This window comes from Ambystoma mexicanum, chromosome 3p, assembly GCF_040938575.1.
Source record: "Ambystoma mexicanum isolate Mex_15411 chromosome 3p, UKY_AmexF1_1, whole genome shotgun sequence".
In the NCBI taxonomy this organism is placed as follows: domain Eukaryota; kingdom Metazoa; phylum Chordata; class Amphibia; order Caudata; family Ambystomatidae; genus Ambystoma; species Ambystoma mexicanum.
Genome location: NC_090925.1, coordinates 105,903,536 through 105,930,842, shown reverse-complemented (window position 1 = coordinate 105,930,842; position 27,307 = coordinate 105,903,536). Strand labels below are relative to the sequence as shown.

General features: G+C 47.5%; 1 long non-coding RNA gene across 1 annotated transcript; it reads right to left on the bottom strand.

Moving 5' to 3' along the window:
* Nucleotides 1–6,765: 6,765 nt before the first annotated feature.
* LOC138580129 (uncharacterized) lies at nt 6,766–27,304 on the bottom strand. Its single transcript, XR_011304180.1, has 3 exons — nt 27,200–27,304; nt 15,350–15,516; nt 6,766–7,348 (listed from the first exon to the last, which is right to left on the bottom strand). It is a non-coding gene; the product is annotated as an uncharacterized lncRNA (long non-coding RNA).
* Nucleotides 27,305–27,307: the final 3 nt, after the last annotated feature.

The window sequence follows — 27,307 nt, the reverse complement described above, 5'->3', positions numbered from 1 at the left end:
TCAGCAGGTGGTAGGCCAGGAGCCAGGTAGGCACAATCAGGAGCCATGAGCGTGCTCCTGGCTGAACCCGTGCTGATGCGGAAGCGGGAGGAGGCTCAGCAGCAGAGACTGTGCGGCAGGTGGTGAGCTAGGAGCCAGGCAGGGCACAATGAGGTGCCGTGCGCGTGTTCCTGGTTGATCCCGCACTGGTGAGGAAGCGGGTGGAGGCCCAGCAGCAGAACCGACCCGGGACCGGGATGGTAGAACAGGTCGATGGACCCTGGCCCATGGAGGCAGAGCATGAACAGGAGCGGCAAGCGTGATCCTGGCAGAGCCCGCGCTGAAGGGAGCAGGTGGAGGCCCAACAGCAGTCCCGACCCGGTCCCGCCCCGACCCGGTCCAGCCCCGACCCCTATACCCACCCATTGACTGCCCATGGCCGTGCTAAACCCTATGGACATTTCCACCCACTTCCTGCTCCTCCCTGCCAAAACAAATCCTGCTAGGAACTCTTTGAGATAGCTTTATCAAGCCTTCCCATCAAACTTTGCACTTGAAGTGCCTGCCAGTGTTTTTCAAGGTGTTATAGTGACTTAATTGGAGCTTTGCATCCACTACTGGTGAGATAAAAATATCAACAAGGTTTGCCTTCAGCAACTCGATTTATAAGCACTGAGTGCACTTCACTGAAGTCCTGTAAAAAAACAAGCATTGGCAAAGCCAACAGTTTGGTTGTGTATAAGTATTAGGCATTTGCCAGGCACTGCTATTTTATGCCCAGGTACTCGCACCATTTTGTAGCTACTACCATTGATGGCCAGTTAATACCACTAAGGAAGTGCCTGGAAAATTAATGTTCCATGCCTGCTCAAAAGCCAAACTGTTGTCATTGCAAATGCTTGTTCCACCTGCCGCTGCGCCCGGGGCATGAATGAACACAGCAGCTGCTGCGTAGTCCTTGGTAAATAGGCCTCCCACCTTCTGTTTATTTTTCTGTCCGCGTGATGGAGCGGGGTTTGGTTAGCACCCCAGGGAAATGCATGCAGCACTAGAGCAGCCTCTTGGTTTTATTTCCTTCAGAGTGCCATGCGCAGGACAGCTGACGTCTTTTTTCCCCTCAGTTCTCATTTCTCATTTCTTTCTTTCAATGTGCTCCGAGTGTGACGCACCGGGTAGCTCTGTGCAGGAGAGCACCACTATAAGGCAAGGCCGACCTAGGAAAGGCCTAATGAAATTCCTGGGAAGTGTTGCCAGGCACTCGAGGGTTAATGAGTGCGGCCCCTGCCGTTGGGAAGGCGGAGTTATTGTATCGGGGAGCGGGAAGAAAGGGGGGAGTTCTGGGTAAGGCGCGGGAGCGCCAGTTCCTGTTATACATCGGATGAATAAAGAGTTGTTTGTTTCCACTCCGTGTGCGCATCCTCCTTACTGGCCCATCCAAGAGGGTAACACTGGCGATGAGGCCTTCCCGTGCGCACAACGGAGTCCTCCTCCTCCTTGGCAATCCGCCATCTCTGTGCCTCCGAACTCCTTCCTCGGCATTCCGCCACACTCGTGCTCGGCAGGCCTACCGGTTCTCTGCCGCACGCACGTCCACCCACATCCGGGCCTCCTCCTGTCCTGGCGACGGCTGCACACTGCCGTCACACGCTTTCACGCGCCACCACCGTCCTCCTTCCGCTCCACCGGGAGAAGACCACCGGCCCAGCGAGAACTGAAGCACGAGACAGTGTGCAGTTGGGCCCTGACAGCCCGTCTGGCCTTATCCCGCAGCCGCGTGCTGGTGATCTCGCCCACGTCTCCACGAGCTACCATCATCAGCCATCATGAGCAGAAGGGGCTCCACTTCGGGGTCCGGGCCCAGCTCACCTCAACAAATCCGCACGACACAACCAATTCAACTACGGCTACCCCCGCCTTTCACCATGACCCCGCAATCCACGAAGGGACCGAGATGAACTGACTGGATGGAGGACTTTCAACATTGCGTAAGGGGGTCTGGCGATGGTGACTCTCCCAACATCAGGGATATTTTCCTCAACCTGGTAGGGGGGGGGGAGATAAAAACCATAGTGAAAACGATTCCTGCAGCGGAACAGAACACATTAAAAAATTTGATCACGGCGCTGGATAAACTCCTCATAATAGAAGTCAATCGTGACTATGAACGCTACCTGTTCAACAAGTGCACCCAAATGCCACAAGAGACTGTAGACGAGTTCGTAACCCGCCTATGGGTAAAAGGCGCGAACTGCCAATTTGACGCATTTTCACTGGAGGAAGCCATAAAACTGAGAGTCATCGAAGGGTGTCTGTCCCCTGCCCTCAAGAAACAGCTCTTGAAGAAACCTCTCACCATCCAAGAGGTGAGCGAACTCGCCCGCATACATGAAAGGGTCGACGCCCAAGCCACATCCATGGGCAATCCGGGCAACCCCAAACAAGAGACTGCCGAGCTCGTCGCGGCCTTGCAGCCATCTCGCCCAGGGGACAGAGGCTCACATCCATACAGAACGCAACCCACGCAAGTCCCCCCCAACAGCGGCAATGCTATCGTTGCGGGATGTCATTTCCCCATGCTGGGTCGTGCCCAGCGCTATCCCAACGGTGCACGAACTGTGGAAGAGAGGGTCACTTTCACTCCGCATGCCGGGAGGGCATACCATTCCCACCGATGAGGCCTCCAACACAGACCAGGACGCCTTTCCGCCCGCCGCCTCCACAATACAACCAACCCAAATACAACCAACAAGGGCTGGGACAAAGGCGGTACATCAGAGCCATAGATGAGTACCAACCCCAGGGATACCCCATGCAGCCTGACCAGGCAGATCAACCCAAGTTTCTCACCGACGAATATGACCATCCACCGATGGACTTCAGATACGAGACCGCATACCACGATGAACAGGAAGCGGCATACGATTTGCCTTATGACACATACGACCAGGACGAATTCGTCAACCTTGTACTTGACACTGAAGAGGCCAGAGAGGCCCCCAAAATCCCTGTCAGAATGGGTAACTACCAGTTCCAGTTCATGATCGATTCAGGCGTAACCGTTAACATCATGGGCGAGCAGGACTACGCCAAGATACCGAACCCGCCGGCACCCGAACTCTCTCGCTCGAGGATCTTCCAGTGGGGTGCCGCAACCCCTCTACAGACAGTGGGATGCTTCACGCAACGTCTCCAGCTGAACGGCCGGCAGATTGACACGACGATCCACATCATCCGGTCACTCACCAGAAGCCGATGCCTACTCAGTTACCACACGGCGTCTCGTTTGGGGCTAATTGAAATACACGTGAAATCGGGAGACATCATCGCCACAACCTCGAACGGCCCAAATCTGAGAGACTCAGTCGGCACCGTAACGTGCTATCAATCACAAAACGTGATCACACAAGCTGACATTGCAAGAGACTTCCCGAATCTATGCAAAGGCCTGGGCAAGCTCAAGGCCCCCCCCCCATCCGGCTACACATTGACCCCTCGGTGACGCCAGTCCCACAACACCCTCAGAGAGTTGGATTTCACCTACAAACAGCAGTGTCGGAGGCACTCCAACAATTACTGTCCGATGGCATCATCGAACCCGCTACAGGACCAACGCCATGGGTATCTCCCCTTGTGGTCGTGCCCAAGGAAGGGGGCAAGATCCGGCTGTGCGTGGACATGTGAGTGGCAAACACCGCCATTCAGGATGAGAGACATTCGGGACCGTGCATCGAAGACATGATCGTCCAACTAAACAACGCACAGATGTTCTCCAAGCTAAACCTCATTCAAGGATACCATCAGTTGGAGTTACACCCGGAGTCCAGGCCCATCACAACATTCGCCACTCATGATGGACTCTACAGATACCGGCGGCTGAACTTCGGGATCTCATCCGCCGCGGACATTTTTCAGGAGGACATACGGCAGGTAATCAGACCCATCAAAGGCACGCTAAACTATAGCGACGATATCCTCGTCTTTGGATCAACAAAAGAGTCCCATGACAAGGCCCTGCTTGCCACGTGCGCGGCACTCCAGGAAGCGGGCCTCACGCTCAACATCAACAAGTGTCGGTTTAGCAAGTCAAAGCTGAAATTTTTCGGACACATTTTCTCCCGCGAAGGGATGCTCCCGGACCCTGACAAGGTTGACACGATTACCAACTTGCGCGAGCCGCGACAGGTGGCCGAGGTCCACTCATTCCTCGGCATGGTGGGGTACTGTGCGAGATACATACCCCACTATGCGTCCCTCACCGACCCGCTGAGGAAACTTCTACAAAAGGAGGCAACCTTCGAGTGGACCCCTGCATGCCGTGAGGCGTTCTCAGACATCAAGCGTGCCCTTATGGAGGTGCACCGCCTCGCATACTTCAACCCGTCGTGGAACACTGAAATTGTCGTGGATGCGAGCCCGGTGGGCCTTGGCGCCATCCTGGCCCAGACCAGTGGGGAGGATGTCCACCCAAGACACGTGATCGCCTACGCGAGTAGGGCGCTGTCCACCCCGGAACTCGCCTACTCCCAGGCGGAGAAGGAGAGCTTGGCCGCTGTCTGGGCCTGTGAACATTTCCATAACTTCATCATCGGGAAAAAGTTCACGTTAATCACAGACCATCAGGCCCTGTTGTCCCTATTTGGGAACCCACACACCAAAATGCCCCCCAGGATCGAGAGGTGGGGCATCCGCCTGCAGGAATACAACTATGATATTGTACACCGCCCTGGGGGTGACCTCAACCCCGCTGACTATCTATCACGACATCCCGTCGGGGCGCCACTGACCCGGAAGGGTGACGTCGCCTATGTACAGTACATATCTGCCAACTCGCTACCACCTGCGCTGTCCCGAGAGGGTTGCCGCCGCCTCTGCCGCTGACCCTACCATGGCCCTCGCCATCAGCCTCACGTCCACCAACAAGTGGAACGACCACCGCAGAGCAATGTTGGCGCACCCCGGGGTGTGCAAACAGGAAATTGAGCGGCTGGCTACACAGGGAACTGGCCGTCAAAGACAACGACATCCTCCTCAGAGGGTGCAAAATCGTCATCCCTGCCACGCTAAGGAACAAGGTCGTCCACATAGCCCATGAGGGACACAGAGGCGCTGACAACACTAAGAAGCAGCTGAGGTGCCACGTCTGGTTCCCATTTCTGGACCCGGCAGTAGAGGAATGGGTGAGGAACTGTCATGCATGCCAGTGCACAGCCCCTCCAGAACACCCTCCCCCACTACAACACACACAGATTCCAGAACGTCCGTGGGAGCGCGTGGCAATGGACTTCTATGGGCCGACGGAAGTTGGTGACTACCTCCTGCTTTTCATAGACGAGCACTCAAGGTTTCCTATAGTCAAGACAGTCACCACCACCGCATTCCCACAAGTAGCGGCAGCGATAGAGGAAGTGTTTAGCGAGTGGGGGATCCCGAAAACAGTCAAATCCGACAATGGGCCACCGTTCTGCGGGCACGAATTCAGGACACTAGCAGAACATTTGGGGTTTGAACACATGAAGGTGACTCCTCGCCACCCGCAAGCGAATGGCATGGCCGAACGCTTCATGGCGTCAATCAAGAAGACAAGACAAAGAGCCAGAGTGGAGGCAGTCGACCCTCACCAGGCGTTGTGCCGAGTCCTACGGGATTACAGAAACACCCCCCCATGAAGCCACAAACAAGACGCCCGCAGAATTAATGCTCCGTTACAATGTGAGAACCTGCATACCTCACAACCAGTCATATGAGGAGCCGCCCGACATGGAAGTACTCCAAAGGGATGCAGAAGCAAAAGAGAAAGCAAGATGGGACACCGACTCCCGCAGCCATGCGATGATACCGGATTTTCACATAGGGGATGAAGTGCTCGTGCAGCAACCAACACCCAGGAAGACAGGTCCGCGGTTTGCCCCGAGCCCCATGAGGGTAACCGCAGTAAAAGGCACTATGGTGACAGCGGAGGACCAGAATAGAGCTGTCACCAGGAACTGTCAACAATTCAGACACTACAGCAGACGAGAGGGACTGGAACTGCCTCAGCGGTCAGTCTCTCCAGAGCCGCGAGAGTCGCGGGATGGCCCGTGGATTCCCCCGGGAAGAGACCCGGGAAGAATGAGTCAGGAAGAAGGAACTCCGGAATCACCCGGGCCAGGCACCCTTGACGAGAGACCTCGTAGAGTCGTCAAGAAGCGGGTGAGATTAGTTGAAGAGTGTTGACTCTGATGTTTGGACATATTTTTCCGGGGGTGGTGTTGCCAGGCACTCGAGGGTTAATGAGTGCGGCCCCCGCCGTTGGGAAGGCGGAGTTATTGTATCGGGGAGTGGGAAGAAAGGGGGGAGTTCTGGTTAAGGCGCGAGAGCGCCAGTTCCTGTTATACATCGGATGAATAAAGAGTTGTTTGTTTCCACTCCGTGTGCGCGTCCTCCTTACTGGCCCATCCAAGAGGGTAACAGGAAGGCCGAAAGGAACAGCGGTACTCCACTGATATGATCCCCTTTCTACACTTTTTTGGTGGGGAAATTGTGTTTATGTCTACTCCTTGGGCTGCACCATTACTAGAGGTCACCAGTGGGGTGACGGTTTGCTTTTAGGTTACTTCAGGAAGGTTCAGTGTCCCCCTGTTGGAATTCTACCATGGTCGGCCATTTGGTGAAGTGGCCAGTTCTGTAAGTAGAACGTTTCAAAATGGTGTCTGTTTTCTTTACCCCCACGTTGTAGTGCTTACAATGAAACACATTCCATGCATTACAGTTAAAACTCTCCCAGATTACATTTTTCAGTGTATAAAACGTCAAACATTTACATAGAAAACCTAAACATTTAAAATAAACATTTTAAAATTACAATGGCGTCTGGGTCATTATTTTACATTGTCATGCAGAGAGCTGGCATTTCATGTATTCACTTCATGTAGAGAGGCGAATCGTGACCCCTCTATGTGGGGTTGCGAATAGCGCAGCACCAGCCAGGAATGCCCATTCCTCTGCCACAGGGGGGGGGTGTCAAACCCAATGACGAATTCCCCTCACTATCGTGAGTGGGGGCTTCCGATTCTGTTAAAGAAACAGCGCCAAGTAGTGTACATTTACTCGTTTAGCTGCAGCAAAGAAAACTAGATTTAAAAAACATTTTTCATATGTATACTTAACAGATTGAACAAGGAACCTGGAACAGAGCTTTTAATGGGGTGGCCTCATGACCTCCCAAAAAACCAATCAGAACACATCTCATTGCATAAAAGCTCCCGTAGTTAGTCCTTATTCAAATTCTTTGGTGCTCGGAACAACTTGAATAGTCCCATCTGAACAGATTTCAAATGTTGCATGGAGGGTAACCTTCGAAATCCCTTTCCTGCCAGCAGTAATTGGTAACCTGAGTGAAGAGAAAAATAGGGTTGGTGGGAGGAACAATTGGCATTAGAATGGTTAATCCACCTCACTAACGTGACAGGGGTTTACATTATATTAATGACAGGAGGCGAGTATTATGCATTACAGTCTTTACGTCTGAAACCACAGCAGCAAAAAAAAAACTTTTACAAACAAAAAGGTTCAATAACAGAACTAAACAGAGTTCAATGTCAATGTACCACTCTAAACTGCTCAATGCATTGAGGCCCTATCTCTCCCAACAGAACTGCCTCACTATCCCCAGGGCAATAATCGGCTCAAGGCTTGACTACTGCAATGCCCTACTCATAGGAACATCAGGGAAAAACCTTGCTAAACTACAATTGGTTCAGAATAATGCCCTTAGGGCCGCCACCGGCATCTCACGTAGGGACCATATCTCAGGTCTCAGAAGACAAGTCCACTGACTCCCAGTCAAGCAAAGAATCATCTTCTAAACCCTTGCCCTGACGCACAAGTGCCTCCATGACATGGCCCCACCTTACCTTGTCCAAAGGATCGCCAAACCCTGCACCACTAGGCCAGCCAGACCAACCAGCATATGCCAACATGATTACTGTTCCCAAAACTAACAAAGCACGTGCTGGTGGCACCAGCTTCCCCACCATGGCTGCTGCCCACTGGAACGCCCTACCACCACACCTTAGGCTAATTGAATCCCATGGTGCCTTTCGTAAGGCCATCAAAACCAAGCTCTTCGTACAAACCTGCAGGCCCTACATGTGCATCCTAAACAATCTGTATGTTTACTTTTGCTAATGTATGTACCATCTTGTATGTAGCATGTAACTTCAAGACTACTTGCTGGGCGGCTTCTTGTAACCCTTAAATAAGCCTTCCTACGCTCAGTTTTAAGCGCCTCAATGCCCGTGGGCTGTAGTGTGCTCTACAAATGTTAAACAAAATTAAATAAAATGTAAGGGGGGGACTCCCCAATCCATCATGGAGAACAGGTCATGCCCTGAAGGAGACCAATGAGCAGGGACCCTCCTCTATATATGACCTTTACTCTAATCTCAACTCCTCTTTCTGCAGCTGTCTTGCCCCAGACGCCCATTGCAACAATCCAACTGCGTAGCGTGGAGAAAAGGATCCAGTGAAACTGGAGGGATCTCAACCTCTCCGCAACCTGAAGCTACGACAAACTCTTCTGGATAGGACCTCTCACCCGAAAGCTGAAACAATATGAAACAGAACAGGGTGGGTGGGTGTAATAAGAAACAGAAAAAAGGGTGGGTGGGATAATACTCGCGTCCTTTCTTTAATAGAATCTAAACCCCCTGTCACGTTAGTGAGGGGGATTACCCATTCTATGGCATGACAGGAGGCTTCATATTATGCAAGTTTAAACCCCTTGCATCACATTACCCCCAACATGATCAATACACTTGTGATCAAATAAAATGCTTTTAATGATGATTCCTTAGACCAATCAGCTGCTTTGATAATTCTTTCCACAGGCAACCCCCAGGAGAACAACCCAAGCACCTTAGCACCTTTACTGAAGACCCAAAGGAGTAATTAACTCCCTCTTTTCGCATAATTTACTTACTATATCTAGTCAAAGTGGGACAAGGGACCCCGCAAAAATGTTCCCAGAAGAAAAGCAGCTGAGAGGTATTAAGAGGCTAATAGCTTCTGTACTTCAACTCACAATCTTCTAAACACTCAATTACCCATACATCAAAATCTCAGGAAAACTTGGATAAGAGATGGAGGAAACCAAACACTTATACCTCCTGGCAATAAAGAAAGTGACCCCCTGAGAACAGAACCTTTTATTGTCCATATATAATGCTCTGATACCAGAAAAAACATCTTAACAGGAACAAAACCCGCATAGATAACTTGGAAAACAGTTATAGCACAGACAACCTTCATTAGAAAGGACAAAACGGACTAATCCTGCTAGAAGAAAAACACTTAGTTTAAGTGGGACCCTACTGCCAATGTACTAGAAGGCCCTGCCCACCAAGGACTTCCTATCCACTGACTTCACTCTCAACGACAACATGTCTCGTTGAGATAGTGGCAGAGAAAGGAATTCATCGACATGTAATGTTGCTTTCTAAACAACTCCACCAGAAGTTACCTATCTGTACTGTAAGGGAGAAACAGACCGAAATTGAGCCACACACCAACTAACCCAGTAGTTTCGAGCTGAAGGGTACCCAGATTTATCAGAGGTTGCCTCGAAGTCCTTGATGACACAGATAAAGTCCTTTGAAAAATCCCCCGGAAGCACCAGGAAGAGATGAAAGTTCTAATAACTAAGGGAGAGGAGACCCTGAAGGGTCAGCTTGAAAGAGAAAAAACTTGTCGGGACGGAGAGAGGCCATGGGCAGAGAGGGACAAAACTAATAAAATCCACTGTCAGTACCAGTAGGGCTGGGAAAAACACCATCGAAAAAGGCCAACAGTATCATTGTCGACTGCCTGCGCACCCAAATCAGGACTCTTGCTATCAAGGCAAAGGAGAAACGCATACGAGAAGGGGTGAACACGACCAATCCTGTAGGAAAGAGTCAGAAAGCAGTGCACTGGGATCCATACTCCAAATGTAGAGCCGGGTAAACTTAGCATATATGTCACAATGCAAAATAATCACTTAATCAGAACCCAAAGATACCAAATCTTGGCAAAGAGAGAGTCTTGACCAACATCCAGTTGCTCCTGTCCCGGAGAAGTCTGGGAAAAAACCCATATCGAAACATGGCCACGTTAGTGCTATTACAAGGTGAACTATCGGTGCCACAACCTCTAAAATATAAGTCAATGTGATTTATAACACGCTTAATACCCATAGGTTTCTAAGCGAGGACCCAGGATCGACCTGTGTGGTGAGTGTCGTCTTGCTTCCAAGGCAAGCACGTAGCCGCTAAGCTATCCTCCCACCATACTGATGGGAAACAACCCCCCCACCTCCCCTGAAGCAATAGCTTCTGAAAAGCTTGCACTTGGGGCAGGGGTGGGAGGTACACCGGTTCCACTTGAAACTGGAGAGACCATGACCTAAATCATACATGACAACATTCCGACACTCCTGGGAGGGAGATTTCCCCAGGGAAAATCGGGAGGCTTGCATTTCCCCGTAGGAAAGCATTGGGGTTACTGTTATTTTAGGCGGGAGATAATGAAAAAAATTGCTATATTTTTCTGTGAAAATCGGGAGTTTCCTGCCTAAAACGGGAGGCTGGCATGTATGCCAAATACATATATGAGAAAATATATATACACAAAGTATATTAAAATAGTTAAATATACTGGCCACCAGGGGGCACACAGATGAGCTCTGACTCTGCGTGAGCTCCGCACCCTGTGGTCCTGAAAGTGAATCGAGCAGGGCTGGACTGGGAACCAAAAGAGGCCCTGGATTTTTTTTTCAAAGTAGCCCCATATTTCGTCGAAGGAGCGTGCATAGCGCGCAACCCAACCCTTCTATGAGGGGATTGCGAGTATCCCCCAAGAAGATTTTAAATAAATGAGTCCAAATTAGTGCATTTAAACCATGTTATAATCATATATGGATTTTAAAAATTCATGTTTTAATTAAGTTCATGATCTCATAAAGTATATCTTCAATGATAGATGGACAAACCACGAGTGCAATATCAGTCTCAATAAACATAAGAAACATGTCAAATAAAGCATGGATTGTAAAAAATGTTTTTATTAAGTAACAGAAAGCTGTGAAAACTCTAGAACTGTAAAACAGCTAATAATAAATAATAAATATTCAATATATCTTGTAACATTCTAACTTCAAAGCAAACCGATCAATGGTGACATCACTGCCAAGTGACTAAAAGTGACTTAAAGCATCACTTCTCCCTTACCATCAGCATATTAAATACCACACATCCATGAAAACTGTAGGACTGTGGAGTCGCTAATATTAAATTATAAATATAAAATAATTAACATCCGTTGTAACAAGCTGCCTTTTGTAGGGCAAAACATTGAGCATCATTTTGTTTAAGGAATGTGCATAAAGGCTTCCAACTGAGGTATAGTAAGATATTGCATTCAGCATGTTATGCATACAGTATTAAATAATGTAAACCATGCAAAGCTGTAGAACTGCATAGAAGCCTATATTAAATAATTAACAATCTTTGTAACAAGCTACTTTTGGAGGCCAGATGATTAATGATTTCATCATTGTTAAGTATCATCAAAGCATCTTTTTCAACTGACATAAGCATGAAGGCTTCCAAATGAGGCTGAGTAAGGGAACTGCAAAGTCTGTTCAAGATGTACTTGAGCTTTCACGTGCCACCTGAGAGCAGGACAATGTCAGTGTAAGCTTGTAGGCATTAGAAAGTGATCTATAGGCTCTACTGTACATTTTGAATCTTCGTAGCACATTATAGCAACATGCTATACAATTCTTGCACATCTTGCATGTTGTACTTTTGTCTCTGTCCTCAGGATCGTCACCTTCTTCAGTTTGAAAAATGAGATGAAAATGGGCCTCATCTTCTTGTGCATACAATTCATATTCTTTATCAAGAGACATTTTGAGTCTGTTCCACTTTGATGCAAAATCAAGCAGTTCAGTCTGCAATGTTTCAGTGGATGCTTCTGAATCAAATCGTGTCAGCAAGCTGCTTAGTCGAGCCAGGGCATTACTCGGAAGGTTCTGCAGGATCTCCTGGAAGTTTCTGGGGTCCAAACATGCCAAATCTGCAAAGAGCTGACCATGGGTAGTGAACCGGCTCTGCAGACTTGTAATGATCTTGTCCATTGCAATATTGTACACTTCAAGTCGGGATTTATCACTGGGTAACACGATAGGTTCATCCGCTGCAGTTTCACCAGGCATCACCTTCTTTCGACGTACTCGAGGCACTGGGAAGTCTTCTTCGACTACAACTTCACATTCCCTTTCCTCCAGCTTGTCATTTGCCCAAATTATGAACTTCCTTGTTGCATCCATTATATCACTAAAATTACGACCCTGTGTCTGTAGTCTTTCTATAGTTTCATTTACCATTCGATATGCCTGTAGCACATCCAAACCTTGTGTTTGTAAGTACAGAGATAAAGGAGTGGTATTTTTAAAAATAAATAGATACATCTGAGCAATCAAAACAGTACGGAATGAAATGAGTGACTTTGCATATGCTTCAGCCTTGTACCTAGTATCGTCATTGAAGCGATCAGATCTGGCTAACTCCAGCATCGTTTCCACAACATCAACAAACATTGCGCGACTTGGGTCATTATATGAACCAAACATTTTAGTAAGTGCTGCATCTTTTGCCCACCATCTTGTTTCCCCAATTACAGATATTGAACGAAATCTATCCTGTTGGCATTTGTCACGCCACACGTTCATGCGGAGGTATGATTCACAAATAAATACACCACATGAATTCAACAGGCCAAACAGCGATATTGCAGGTATAGCCACTTTTGTGACATCCAACATTACTAGATTAAGTACATGTGCATAGCACCACACATGCATTTGGCCTGGGGCTTTGCTGCTCAGCCATTTTGTAAAGCCATTGTACTGCCCTTGCATGTTGGAGGCTCCATCTGTTGAATTACCAACACAGTTTGATACATCAATATCCATTGACTGCAGATCATCACAGACCAGATCACACATAGCTTTCCCAGTGGTTGATGCACAGTTTACTAGAGATATAAGACGCTCATGAACAACATCCGTAATGTATCTAATTACAATAGAGCACTGATCTAAAGCATTTATGTCCTGAGTTGTATCCAGCTGTATTGAGAACATTCTAGCTTCTCTGATTTCTTCAGCAATTCCTTTTTTCAATAATGATGAAATAATATCAATGATGTTGTTAACAGTAGTTTTTGAAATCAGTGTAACCAGGCTGCCACGCCCTTTACTACCCTTTACAAGGATCATGTCGGTTTTTACTAAGTTTTCCGACTTCTTCAAGGTGACTTTTTAGTAAAAGATCAAATTTGTTCAGAAGTAGAAGAATTTCCAGAAAATTGCCATGATCCAAACTTTCATCTTCTAAGGTATCGGCTGCTTCAATTGTTGCCCGATAGCTGAGACCTCTTTTACCAATCAGTTTAATTGTTTCCACCACACGCTCCAGAATGGCCCGTTTCCTTTTCACTTCCTCTTGTTTTGCAGTTTTTTGTTTTTGAAAGAGACAGCTAAAAATATCAGCATTCTTTGATCTCATAAAGAAAGTGGTCGAACTATTGTTGTGTAGGTTGCTTCGTTCATGCTCATCAATTTTTGTCAATGCATCCTTCAATGAAAGCACTTCTGTCTGTGTTTCTGCTGAACGCAAGACACACCATGCAGAAAAAAGCTCTAGCCTTGCATGAATAAATCAACCACTGCCGCCGTTCCCCATCTTTATGTTGATATAATTTTTTTGTATTGAAATGAATTGGAAGGTCTTCTGGTTGACATGGATTGAATTTTAAAAAGGCAAGTAGGGTTTCTGATGATGGCCTGACAAACCACTGTTTCTCCTCAACATTTTCAGCTGACTCAGCATCAGCCAGTACATCAACATTGTCACACTCTACTTCTTCAGCTTGTACGTCTAGGGAACCTTCAAAAGTTGAAGCCTCTATTTCAGTTCTTTCATCACTCTGTCCTGTACCTCCAGGTTCAGTGTCATTGGTAATTGTGGCAGAACAGCTGCTTTCTGGGCTAGGTTCTTCCTGAGGATGGACACGTTTTGTTGACATAAACATGTCACTTACTTTTTGATATTGGCTGGCCTCTTTTTCTAATTTCTTCTTTTTCTTCTCACGCTTTTTCTCAGCTCCTCCTTTAGCTTGTTTTCTTTTCCTGTCATCATCTACTTTTTTATCCATGCTGAAATCTTCCAAGATAAAAGAACATTTGTGTAATCAAAAAGCTTCCATGTTTTGGTTACTTTTAACAAAACAAGTATTACAATCAAGTCTGCTATTGGTCAGTCACTCGGGACAACTGTCCTGGCTGGGCTTCGTGCATATACTGTTCTGAATTTGGGTAAGGGAAAGCTGAGTTCAAGCCAAAAGCTGGACAAAGCTCGAAACTTGTAAGTTGTAAGGGCAAGTACAGGTTTTGGACACAGTCTTGATTTGGACATACTGACACAGACTATCCTTAGTTTTCTTTAGGTAGGGAAATCCCAACTTTGTATGCGGCAAGTTAGGCCTAACTCCAACTCACTTTGAAGTAAAAATAAAGCTTGAGATTAGAAAGCTAAATCTGTTGTCTGTGTCTTACTCCATTGTGCCTTCACAGCGCTCAGACAGTTACACACTCATTCATGTACCCACTAATTTACCCAAATATCCATCTACCCACTTATCCCCTCTCTCTATTTTCCCTTCATTTCATTGCATTATTGCAACTCCTATGGGTCCTCCTAACAAAGCTATGGGTTTGCCTGCACGATGAGTTACATCTTTATATTAATGTCAAAAATGGCTGGTCAGGACATTTACAAAGAGGAGGATAGCTCAGCGGCAACGTGCTCGCCTTGGAAACAAGACGACACGGAGCAACACAGGTTCGATCGCCGGGAACGTGCTTAGAAACCTCTGGGTATTAAGCGTGTTATAAATAACATATCATATCATAACCAGGTCTAACGTATATGCAAGTTAGCAAGCATGATCTAAATTGCATGGATGCAATGTTGTGGGCACATACAGTTAAAAATGCTACTTATATAAAGGGAATGTAAAACGTAACTTTAAACTTCTCTGCAAATGATTTTCCCCATGTCTACTGTCAGATCCTACACACACATGGTGGTGTCAATTAGCACATTTTTCTGCTGCTTGCCTTGATGATTATAGAGCAACATCGCAATTTTGAAAGGCAATATTGGGCTTTGCTTTCCAAAGAAAAAACACCCACCCATGGTAATGCTAGGATTCAATATAAATGACAACATTTGGGAGCGTAATGTGATTTGTAACAAGCAAGGTATGTTTGAAAAATGCAAAGGCTTACGGTCAGAAATGTTCACCGGTGTACACCGCAATCTGTGTTTGAGCTGTTGTGACACAGGCACGTGATCAGAAAATGGCATCACCAGCAGTTACCTAAGACCTCGGGCTGCGGGCATCAACCATGAACGAGAAGCGCAGGGGAGGAGACAATCATGGTTGCACGAAATCCTGCGAAGAAATTAAAAAGAAAATTAATGAAGGTTCACTGGTCCAACCCCCTATAAAACATTGTATACATGATGTCACAGTTCACACACACTCTGCAACACACTTTTCGGCTGTGCACAAACAACGATAAAAACCATACGCTCTCTCATGCAGTGCCTAGAAGAGTTGACTGCGATGAGTGGTTCAGGCCTGTGCTATAGGGGCACCTGATGCAGTGCAGAATTAGTGGGACGTCCACTGCAGTGCTGTTTGTCGTTACAACATTTGGCCTTTGCCTACCAACTTCCTAGTTTGGTAAAGTGGGTCACAGTTTGATGAGTAACTTCACCATACAGCTAGTAGTTTTGACTAGTGGTGTTGAATAAATAGTCCTTAAAATGCACAATTTGCATCACATTTTATCAAAAACCTCCCCCTTGTGTACTACTCAAACAGTCAAGACCATTTTATGCCCCGGTCCGACACTGGCTGAGTGCATGAGCGCCAGTGTACAATCACCGCCAGAATGTCAGCCTACACCCAGAACCTCCAAGTGAGTTTGCAAACTTTGGCAGAGGAGCCTAGATGGGATAGCTCAGTGACCTCGCTCTGGCCCAGTGGGGTGAGGGTTGGTAACTTGGGAAGGGCTGCAGCCTCATGCAGGGATAGATCACACCTCCCTGACTGTGAGAGGTGAGGAAAGGGCTGAGGCCACGATGAGCCAGCCCATACACTTCACCACAAGCAGAGGGTGTTTCTGCTATCAAACAGCCATCGTGCAGGTGTGCAGGCCTACAGGGCCGGCGGCACATGGGGAGCTTGCAGGTTTTGTGGTTACTTAGAAGATAGATGCAGATTTGTCTAGTCAACTCTGCACTGGGGTCTCCTTAATCGGATTTGTAATGGGTTTTCTGGACGCCATAGCGGATGGAACCACCCACATGTCAGGATTTGGACCCTGAGCCCCCATGTGAGGTGGTGAGCACAATGGCGGGGCACTAGATCCAATGAGATCTGGTGGTGTGTGGAGCGTGCAGAAGGATGTACTCGCACAGGAGATAATTTGCATAGGACATATTTCATTATTATGAACTACTGTTTGTTTGCTTATCCATTCGTTGATATTATAATATGTAATAAAAATTATGAAACCAAAACAAAAAAAGTGAATTTTGGAACATAAGAACGACCACCAATTTCTCAAACGTGTCTGTGCTAGTAATTCAAACGTGCATTCCTTCAGAGCATGCAATGCACGCTGGATATGGTGCTCATTTCCTCTGTCAGAATAGTCACCCTAACAGTAAAATGTGTGCAAAGCATGAGACATATATACAGCTTTGGACAGTTTCATTGTTTAAGTCTGGGCTGTTGAGCAAAGTATGACTTTCCGTTGCAGTCTCATGCGCCAGGCCCGCAGGAAAGACAGTTTTTGCAGGAACACAGCTCCCTTACGGTCACTTCCTCCCTTTTGCAAACTTAGAGAGAAACTGAAACCCACATAATCCAATGTACATTTGAATACCACACTCAATGTCCTTTGCGATCATGATGATGCAACATATTCAGTCCTCTTGTTCTCTATTTGCTTGGTCATACTGTACACACTGCTTCAATCATCACGAGCCAAGCCTCCACTTCCATACCAACAACCCCCCAGCCATCCCCAGCTCTAATGTCCATCTCTAACCTCACATGACATCAGACAGCCCACAGGTGATGTAGCCATGCCTAAATGCACCTATAACTTGACCTGCAACCGCCTCCTATTTCAGCACAAGGTTTGCTATAGTGCTCTACTGCGGCAATACACCCCTGTCCTTCTACCCCTGGTGCACACACACACAAATCAGCTGGTTGTGTTACAGCCCCATAACTACGGCACCACACACACCATCACAGACACACATCCATAAACACAAACAACAGCACCCTTCGCAGCACCCAGGTGTCCTTCAAGTAGGAACTCATTCAATCTACATCATGCCAGGAAAAGGCGTTATATGGATGTGTCACCGCCCTGGTGGGTAGCAGGCTAATGCACCATGTCTGGATGAGTTTTTCATGTCTCGCAACATGTGGTGCAAAAGAACGATAGATGCGTCACTGCTTCAAATGGTACTGTCTGGAGATTTAATACAAAGAGAGTATGGGTTACAGAATTACAGTTACAAAGTGGCCGCCAAGTTGATGGCGGAGGGCCTCGCTGACAGTGACAGGCTTGGGCTGTGTTTTGTACATAGACTGCACACAAGTCGCCCAATCCTGACAGAGACACGCCCTCCTTGTGTCAGTTACTGTGTACACAATGACTAACTTGGATGTGGGCAGCTGCGTTTGCGTCGATAGCTATAACTCTCGAAAAAGCATTCAAACACTAGGAAGGGTATATTTCTTTTCTTTTTACACTCCCACAAAAGTGCTGTTAAAAACACAACCTCACCTGCCATCTTCAAAAAAAACAGAAATATATCAGGATGTGTTTTGGATTCCCTCTGATCGACCCCGCCTCCACTGCACCGCAAGATAGGTAGTGAATTAAATGTAAGTGTTCATTGTCGTGCAATCTCCAACGAGCTGTGAAAAAAAGCAAAACATCTCCCCTGTGGAACCACACATAGGAATGAGCCCGGTGCTAATTATAAGCTAATCACTTCTCGTGTGCCCCACTTCTCTGCTGTAGCAGGAGGTCGAATGCGAGGGCAGGGGCAGTGTGGGGGCGAGACCTTCTTCAGAGCCTGTCAGGAGCAGGTGACGTCAGCAAGCGATTAATTGGTGCCAGAAGTAGCGAGGCGCACTACTGCGCGAACATGGGACTGAAGGTGGAAAAAAGAGACCAGGCCGCTTGATAATGTTAAAAGAAAGAAGTGGTAGGATTTTTCGCAAATAAGAAAACGAATCATATGTACGGTGTCCAAGTGGCCTGAATTACACTTCCACTATTGATGGAGAACGAGTATGCGCGTGTCCTTTGCTTCAGATAAATCCACATACAGGAACCTCGCAAAGGTGCAGCTCGTGGTCCCTAGGTGACCTTGGGGCTTCTAAAATAAAAAGACAGTGTCCATAAAACAGTGTGCGGTTGATAGATGAGACATCATGTCAGCACACTTATTTCTAAGTGTATTTGGCTAAATCACACAGATAATAATAGCGATTGAAAAGCATTATTGTATTCAAGACTGATCCGAGACACAGGTTCGGCAGAAGCAAGAGTTAAAGTGATTTTTATTTTGTTTTAAAGTTAAGGGTGGGGTGTTCGGGGAGCTGGCTCAGAGCGATAAGTCACCTGGAAGGATAGGCACACACTACCCCAGAGGCAGACTACTGAGAGTCAGGAGAGGGGAGAGATGTATTGCTAGTGTGAGATCTTCAAATATGAAGAGCTTGCGGGTTTCACTGCAGAAAAATATTGTCAGGATAAATTGGTATCGAAGACAGGGCCTAAATGGGAGACCAAACATACATTTGAGAGGATCATGATCAGGGATGAAGAGTACATGTATGGGCAGGGGCGTCGTAAAACACCTTATGGGGTGTCACTGTGCACATAGAGGGGGCCCATAAGGCTAATTCAGGGGTTTCATAACACAGAGGCTCTACAATGCCCATGATACAGGAGCTCCCATTTTTGCAGAACACACACAGTGGGCCTGATTCATCGACATTTTTGCACAGTGCAAAGGGACTTTTCACTGGTGAAAAGTGACTGCACTGCCAACAAGCACCCTGATTCACCCCTGTCTTTTTGCCGTGCAAAGTGACTTTGCACGGAAAAAAGACACTTTGCACTGTTCTGTGAATCAGGGTGTTTCTTGGCATTGCAAAGTCACTTTGCACCAGTGAAAAGTAACTTTGCACCACTGAAAAGTGCAAAACATTCCTTGAATTAGGCCCAGTGTGTCTATAATTTAAAAGCAGACCACACATATACATATAGGTGTTTTTCAGAGCTCAGATCGGCTGCTCTTCTTTTTCAGTACAGGGGTTACAAGGGCACATTCTTAAAAACTAATGCAAATAAAACAGCTGAGATAATGCACTTTTTTATTTGCATTAGTTTGAGAAATGGGCAGGTCACCATATTCTCAAATGCACCTCATTCTCAAAGGTATCTCATCACTTGTGCCAAAATATGTATTGACAATCTGACCGAGTCTCCAAAGGGCCCGGGCAGAGCTTTATAATGCACATAATGGCCTTCAAACACATAGGTAGTGGCCCCACATCTCAAAACAGTGCATATAAGGCCTCCTGGGGGCCCAATCACATACAAGGACTGCCCAACACATATAGGTTCCATCAGCACTACAGGAGAATCTGCATTACACAGGAGCCCCTCAGATCACACAGGGGCCACTCAGCACACACTATGCACCCCCCATACATGGCCTTGTTCACATGCGGGGGTTGGCCCCTCGGCACATAACATGTTGATCAGTCCATTTATGGGGTCCATCAGCGCATGCAGGACTCATCAACACTTTCAAAGAGTGCTTCGGTACATGAAAGGCCGCTGCACATACAAGCCCCCCTCAGCAACTACAGGCCCATCAGCACACAGTGGAGCAGCACTCATACAGGCAGGTATAGGCCCTTGCCACACTGGTAGAGGCGCATAGATGGTGCGGCGTTACCCCATACTGCAAAACAATACCAGGACGCGAAAGGGGACAGGACAGCGTTGCAGTGGTAAGTGGCGACATGGGAGGGAATAGGCAGGTAGGCAGGGAATGGTCTGGGAAGTGGAGGGGGGTCAGGTAAGGAGAGGGTGGATGAGTCATGGAAGTTCCACATAGTTCCCCCAGATAATGAAAGCGGGGAGGCCTGTGAAATATTGGTGGGCGCTGGTGGTGTCCCCCAGAGTGTTAACAAGTGGCATAGGTGGGTGGGAGAACAGGGAAAGGAGGGTGATCTTTTTTCCAACTCCAGTTGCACAAACATTTAAGCACAATGGATCTTTTTTCACCCATCACATAGCACCGAATGGGAAACCATGCTTAGAGGGGCCCAAAGCACACATTGGGCCCCATGAAATACAAGAGCCACTCAGCATGCACAGAATCTCCTCACAACATTCAAAGGTCTGCCAGCACATAAAGGGGCCCTTCAGCACAAAAAGGGTCTCAGCACACACACACAGGGGCCTCTTGGCACACATTGGGCCCCATCTCATATACTGTGCATATTCAGGCTACACAGCACAACGAAGGCCTCTTCTGCCCGTAAGAGAGCTGGTCAGCACACATGCAGGTCCTCATTGCACACGCATGACACCTCCACCCCGCCCCCATAGCACATACAGTGCCAAACGCCACAAAAAGGGCCCCTTAGCAGTTACCTCAGCAGAAAGGGACCTTTCATTAAAGGGGTGAGTGACCCTGTAATTCAAAGAACAATGAGGAAGGATTACACAAATAATAACAAATTGCTCTTTTATTCTCTCTCCCTATCACACTCTCTCGCTACTGCACTCCCTCTTTAACACACTCCCTCTGCCTCTAGCCCACTCTTTGTAACCGCTCTTCTTTATGTGTACCTCGCTCTCTTCAACACACACTCTACACCAATCGTTCTCATCTCACTCTCTCTTCCTCTCCTGCACCCTACTTTCCTCTCACTCACCCTTGTATACATTGTGCCACGCACCCTGAATTTATTTTCATCCTCCCAACAATGCACATTCATGCGCCCTTTACTGGCAGCATCCTTGTTGTGACACCCCCTTGCTCCCTGTCCCTCTTACCACCTCGCACAGAGCCCATGATATCATCTGATGATAAAGCATTTATAACGCGGCTATACACAAGTGTTTCAAGGCGCGACCAGGCAAAGGGGAGAAGAGAGGGAAGACAGAGACAGCGATCTCATTACCATCCTATGCAACCTATTTTTTTCTCTAACCCTGTTGACTTTTGAACCTTGTGTCTTTTTCACCATTGCAGGTAAAGCTCTCTTTTGCACCTTAGCTCTAACTCGCATACACTCAACAATTCATAAGAAACAGTCAACATATTTCATATAGTAAACTCAGTCACTCGGCGTGTTACACTAATCAAAGAAATAAAATAAGTCAATAAATGAAGCTAGGTTATACCCACACTACAACATTCATAATAGCAACGCCAACTAATCATTTCCAATTTTAAACGCTATTCAGAGCCCCCCCAAAAATAAGATGTCCAAAAGTATTTGATAGAATGCTAGAATGACAGTGGATGGACATAAGCCAGAATATAACCAGAACGCACGACGACTCAGGGAAATGCCGCGCATCTCAAACACAGCGGACAGAGCAAAGCAAAGCAGAATTGCAGCTGCTCTCCCAAGGCAATGCAGGGCCCGGTAGCATACCTCGCTCTGACCAGGCAGGCTTGCATTGAAACTCATTCCTTCTCTAGTGCCACCCACCCTTCCCTCAACAGAAGGCCATGTGCCATATAATGCTTAATGCAGGCCCCGGCAGCATAACTCGGTCTGACATCATTCCTTCCCTAATGCCACCCACCCTTCCCTCAACAGAAGGCCATGTGCCATAGAATGCCAAATGCAGGCCCCGGCAGCATAACTCTGTCTGACATCATTCCTTCCCTAGTGCCACCCACCCTTCCCTCAACAGAAGGCCATGTGCCATATAATGCCAAATGCAGGCCCCGGCAGCATAATTCGGTCTGACATCATTCCTTCCCTAGTGCCACCCACCCTTCCCTCAACAGAAGTCATTGTTCCATATAATGCCAAATGCAGGCCCCGGCAGCATATCTCTGTCTGACATCATTCCTTCCCTAGTGCCACCCACCCTTCACTCGAAAGGAGACCAAATGTAGGCTGTACTTGTACTTAAGCAGTGGGTCCAGAAGGCGCTGTCACTGATTGATGCCAAGTCGTGGATCATGTATTCAGCCAGGTTTAATTAGTGCAATGGTGTTTGACATGCCAGGGCACTCAGTGAGAATATGTCTCACGGCTTCCAAACAGTTGGGATGTTTACAGCCACCGCAAAATCTTTCACACCGCATCATTTTTAGAGCAGGGACTGAATTTGCCAAAACAAGCAGACGACGTAATGGAAATAACAGTATAAATCTACAGGGGTTTCCCGAGGGGCAGACGCTGTGGCTGGCATGCCCGGAGTATACAGCATGTATGGAACGTGATGGTGAGATTTAAGCCCCAGCAAGTGTGTGTAATTATTTCTCTTGTCCCAGTCCCTTAGTTTCATTTTAAATTCTTTGCAAAGCTTTGGCCCTTCGGGTAACTCAAGTCTCGCTTTAGAGACCAATGAGTCACTTATAGCTCCCGAATGTACTGTACGCATATAGCGTATGTTCCCCTGCTCTCCACATCATAATGCCAGTCGCCCCAGCAGTAAGACACGGACGCTGTGGGGTGCTCTGGACCTTCATTTGGTCATGTTTCATGCTTAATATCGTGCTGGCCGGGTTTCAAATCGATCCTGTGCTGGGGTAGCCAGTCCCCCTACTTTCAGAGAGTGAGTCTACAGCAGTGGAGGCTGGTGACTTTGAAAGGTGGTGGGGCGTACATTTCTCTGGGCGAATTTTGGAGCGAGCGAGCCCAACTTACATCAAGGGGTGTGCGTGGAGGACGTTCTCCCACCGTGAACAATTTTGAAAAATTGGTTCTATTGTGTATGCATAAAAAAATTGATTATATAGCTATCCAGAAAAGATATATCAGTAATATATCTAATATCCAGTAGTTTCCTAATGAGTGCTGCCATTTTATTGAGCAGCTTGATAAGCCAAAAAATTAAAAGTATGCTCTGGGATAAAATGCTCAACGGACGTGGCACTAGAATGGCAGGATGTTTTTGGGTGTCATACCACAAAAATAAGCAAGCACAGATTAAAGAAATCAAATGGTGTATTTAAGATTAAGAAACGTGTTTCATTGTGCAAATGCCTTTTCATTGTTACATATTAAACTGGAAGCGGAGTATTTAGCAAACAGTGCTGCCAGCATGTGAGAAGCCCATTTTTAAGAGAGATGACCCCTGACCAAACGATATTCATAATCGTATCCCATATTTACCCTGAAAAGTCAGGTTAAGCCAAGAAAAGAGACTGTAAAACGTGACGTGATTGCTGGCTGGTCACTCAGAGGAGTACCTTTAAGCCTGTTGGAGTGTCATTTGCAGGGGAGAGTAAACCACCAATTATGGATATAATATTCACCGTTCCTTTCCCCCTGGGGATATCCATGGACATGAACATTGAAAGATACACTGGGACGGGGAAGAGGGGGGTCGGTTGTTAGTTCTGCCAGATGAGGCTGTTGCATGGGGGTGCTTGTGTACCTAGACTTTGGTATGCTTCTGTGCACACACGGTTGCCTCCCTCATCCTCTCCCGCTCCCCTATGTCCCACCAAAGGCTAAGTGCACTCAATAACAGCCTGCATAATACATCATCACGCTCTTTAAACATAAGCCATAAGTCACCTGTACAACATGTACCCGAGATAAGGGGCGGAAAAGGAGAATAGAGGCACAGACACGGCCCGGATAAATCACTCACCAACGGTGTGTCGTGATTCATGACTTACTCAAAGTGTGTCTGGAAAGTAGTGCTGGTATGATATGATAGGTTATTTATAACGCGCTTAATACCCAGAGGTTTCTAAGCGCGGACCCAGGGATCGAACCTGTGTTGCTGCACATTGCGTTACACTAGCAGGTAGCACTGGCAATGTGTGCACGTTATTCTCCGTCTCTTTTGTGTAGCTCTCGTTGCTTGCTAGGCAGGTGTGACGCATACAGACCCCACAGGTACTCAAACAGAAGCACTGGCCAGGGCAGGGGGGCAAAGATGCTCCGTTTCTACCTTATCCTGTCATCCACCTTCTTCTTGCACACATCAGGGGCTTTGGAAATAAAACTTGTAATATTGGCCCAGTGCTGCTATTCTGTGCACGCTGCAGGACTTGCGATGAGCAGGTGCACGAGCACTGCCCCTAATTCCGATGTGAATTACACACGGCACAGTGCCTAGCAGGCATCACTCACCTGTGGGGAGCTCATTAACACTTGCATTGCTGGCAGCTCTCGTTTTTTCTAGACGAGAAGAGCGATGTTCTGGCAAAAGAATAATGGTGGGATGGCAGCTTCCGTGGCCATTCCCAGAAGAATGTAAATTCTCAGGACCCCCCACACCTCACACAAATGACACACCCACACTGTGCCAGCGCTCCGCCAGGCGGGACCCGACCTCCGCCACGTCTTCACGCATGTCAAGTGAGTGTACTGGATTTCAGAAGGCAGGCCAGAATAATGCGACTCACAGCGCTATGTCTTGAGTCAGTCATTCATTCTCCAGTCTGGTGCAAGGACAGCCTACTATGTGCTCCAGCGGCAGAGTGCGGGCGCTTAGTGAGGAGGGTGACGTCCCCCAGGGAGAAGGTCCCTGCTGCCTGCTACATGTCAGACACTGGAGGTCAAGTGCAGCTCATTACTGAGCTGCAATTGTAAACATGCATCCCATAATCCCTTAATTATCCAGGCTTTGGGAGTCTGCAGAGTCGGTTTTGTCTACGGCCCAATAACAGGGCTCTGGGGAATTATTTGAAGGCTGGCCAGGCAGCGCAGCAGGTTTACTTTACTGACCATCTCACACTGCACGTTGATCAGGGCACAAGTCAAGGGTACACGTGGGGGGACGGAGTCCCCCTCAGCTAAAATGAGAAACATTGAATGCCTTCTTTGAATTTATGCATTAAAGCAGAGGATCGAACTACAGTCGTCAGAGTAGTAGGCTGGACACTTCACCAGTGCACTATATAACTTGATGAAAAATAACAAATGACTAAAGGTAAAATCTCTCATTTCGGTACTGCAAGTCCCAGAAAAACATTCGTATTGCTTCACACACATCTTTTAACATTTTCAAAAAACACTATTAGAATAAAAAAATCCTCTCTGGCTTTGGGTGTGTGTTGTTTTTATGAAAGGCAAACGCCATTCGTCCTGTGCAATTTGGCTGGTTTAATGAAATATGCATATTTAACATTGATATGCTAATTTATGGCAACGTCACATTCCCTTCCATTTGTTGATGAGTCCCCCCACTTTAATTTTTAGGACTTGACCCCTGACGTTGATGATATGTATCTCGAGTTGAGATACATATCATCAACGTGCAGTGTGTGTGTCTCGCTTCTTGCCTGAGGCTGACAATCCATCGATCTTGTGGCTTGCCGTTGCTGGGCCTCATGCAGCCCGGACCAGCTGCCTGCCTGCAGTGCCTGCTAATGTGTGCACTGCACTCTGTGCCGCAGGCTGGGCTGCAGGCAGGGCACGTGCCGTTTCAATCTGGTGCCCCAGCCGAGGAGGCCCTGCGCAGGGGCGGGCCTGGCCCAGCCCAGGGGCGGGCCTGGCCCAGCCCAGCTGCTGGGAAGGAAAAAAAAATGACAGTGCCTCTGCAGGGCACGTGCTGTGCGGTTCCAATCTGGTGCCCAGCAGCCAGCCCAGGGGGCCCTGTGCAGGAGCGGGCCCAGACCAGATGCTGTGAAAAAAAAAATGACGGGTCAGTGGTGGCAGCCAATTCAAGGCAAACCACCCAGGCGGAGCCGAGAGGACGCGATGTGTAACACATGTATCCTTCCGCTCAAAAAGAGGCCCTACAGGCCAGAGGCCTACCGGGGGATGTCCCGGTGGAGCAGTCCAGCCCTGAATCCATCGAAATATCACCAAACAGAATTTCCGTTACCGCCCCTTGGTCCTGTGGATTTACCGCCAGATTACAAGTGGTGGCAGAGCAGTTTAACTTCCCATTTTCTGACTCCATAGGACTCCATGGTGATTTCAGTGGGATTACCACCAAAGGTACGTCCGTCCATGTTGCCGATTTTGGAGGTAAGGTGGTGGGTTTACCTGCAGCTGTTTGCTGGAAGTTTATCCTCCACATTGCCACCAAACCTATAGTATGGCAGTGTGTTAATGTGGCAGCAATGGAATTACTGCTGCATTACCGCCCTTTTTAACGCACCTCTGTACTAGTAATGAGGGCTTTATTCTTGTAGCACCTGTGCACGCAAAAGGTAATAATTGCACATTTAAATAAAATTTAATTTTAAAGGTTGTAATACTACTTATATCCTCATTTTCTTTTAAGTAAACATATGTAAGGGTTGGGGGAGTGGCAGGTGGTGCAATGTTTTTGCTCAAAATGCCCAGCTCATTTATTTACTTGAATCGATTAGGAGCACACCTGTAGACTTAGACAGTTGAAGAATCGACACTAAAGTTAAAAAAAGGCTTTTCATATTCCAAACTCCGTAATCATGTGTATTTGACAGAGATGAAAACCCAAATAGTCATAAAGCAATGCTCCACTTGAAATTCCTAAAAAGAAAACACTGCATTTCTGAAAGGAAGGGCTTCAGCTGGGAAGAGTGCATTAAAGGTAGGATAGTTCCAAAGTTGTTATTCATGTTGCACCATGTGAGACGGGCACATTTTTCTAGCCAATGTCATAATTATATTATACTGTTTGCGATTCCTTTAAACATATAGAAGCACACATCCCAGCGTGCAAGTTGCTTTTGACTGAAACCCCAGAAGTAAATGAAGACTTGACGCCGGGCCTGAGCCATGTGTGTGAGGCTTGCAGTGGCAGTCGTGCAGAGCTACACTTGGCGAGTGCTTGTGTTTGGTGTTGGAGTCCCCTCCCTCCCTCCCACCCACTCACCCACAGGGGCACTTTGCAGGGAGGCAGGAGCACAGGTGCACCCTGCATCTCTGGCTGCTGAGCTCTGTTTGCTCAATGCTCAGAGCATACGCCAGAGGTTGGTGGCCC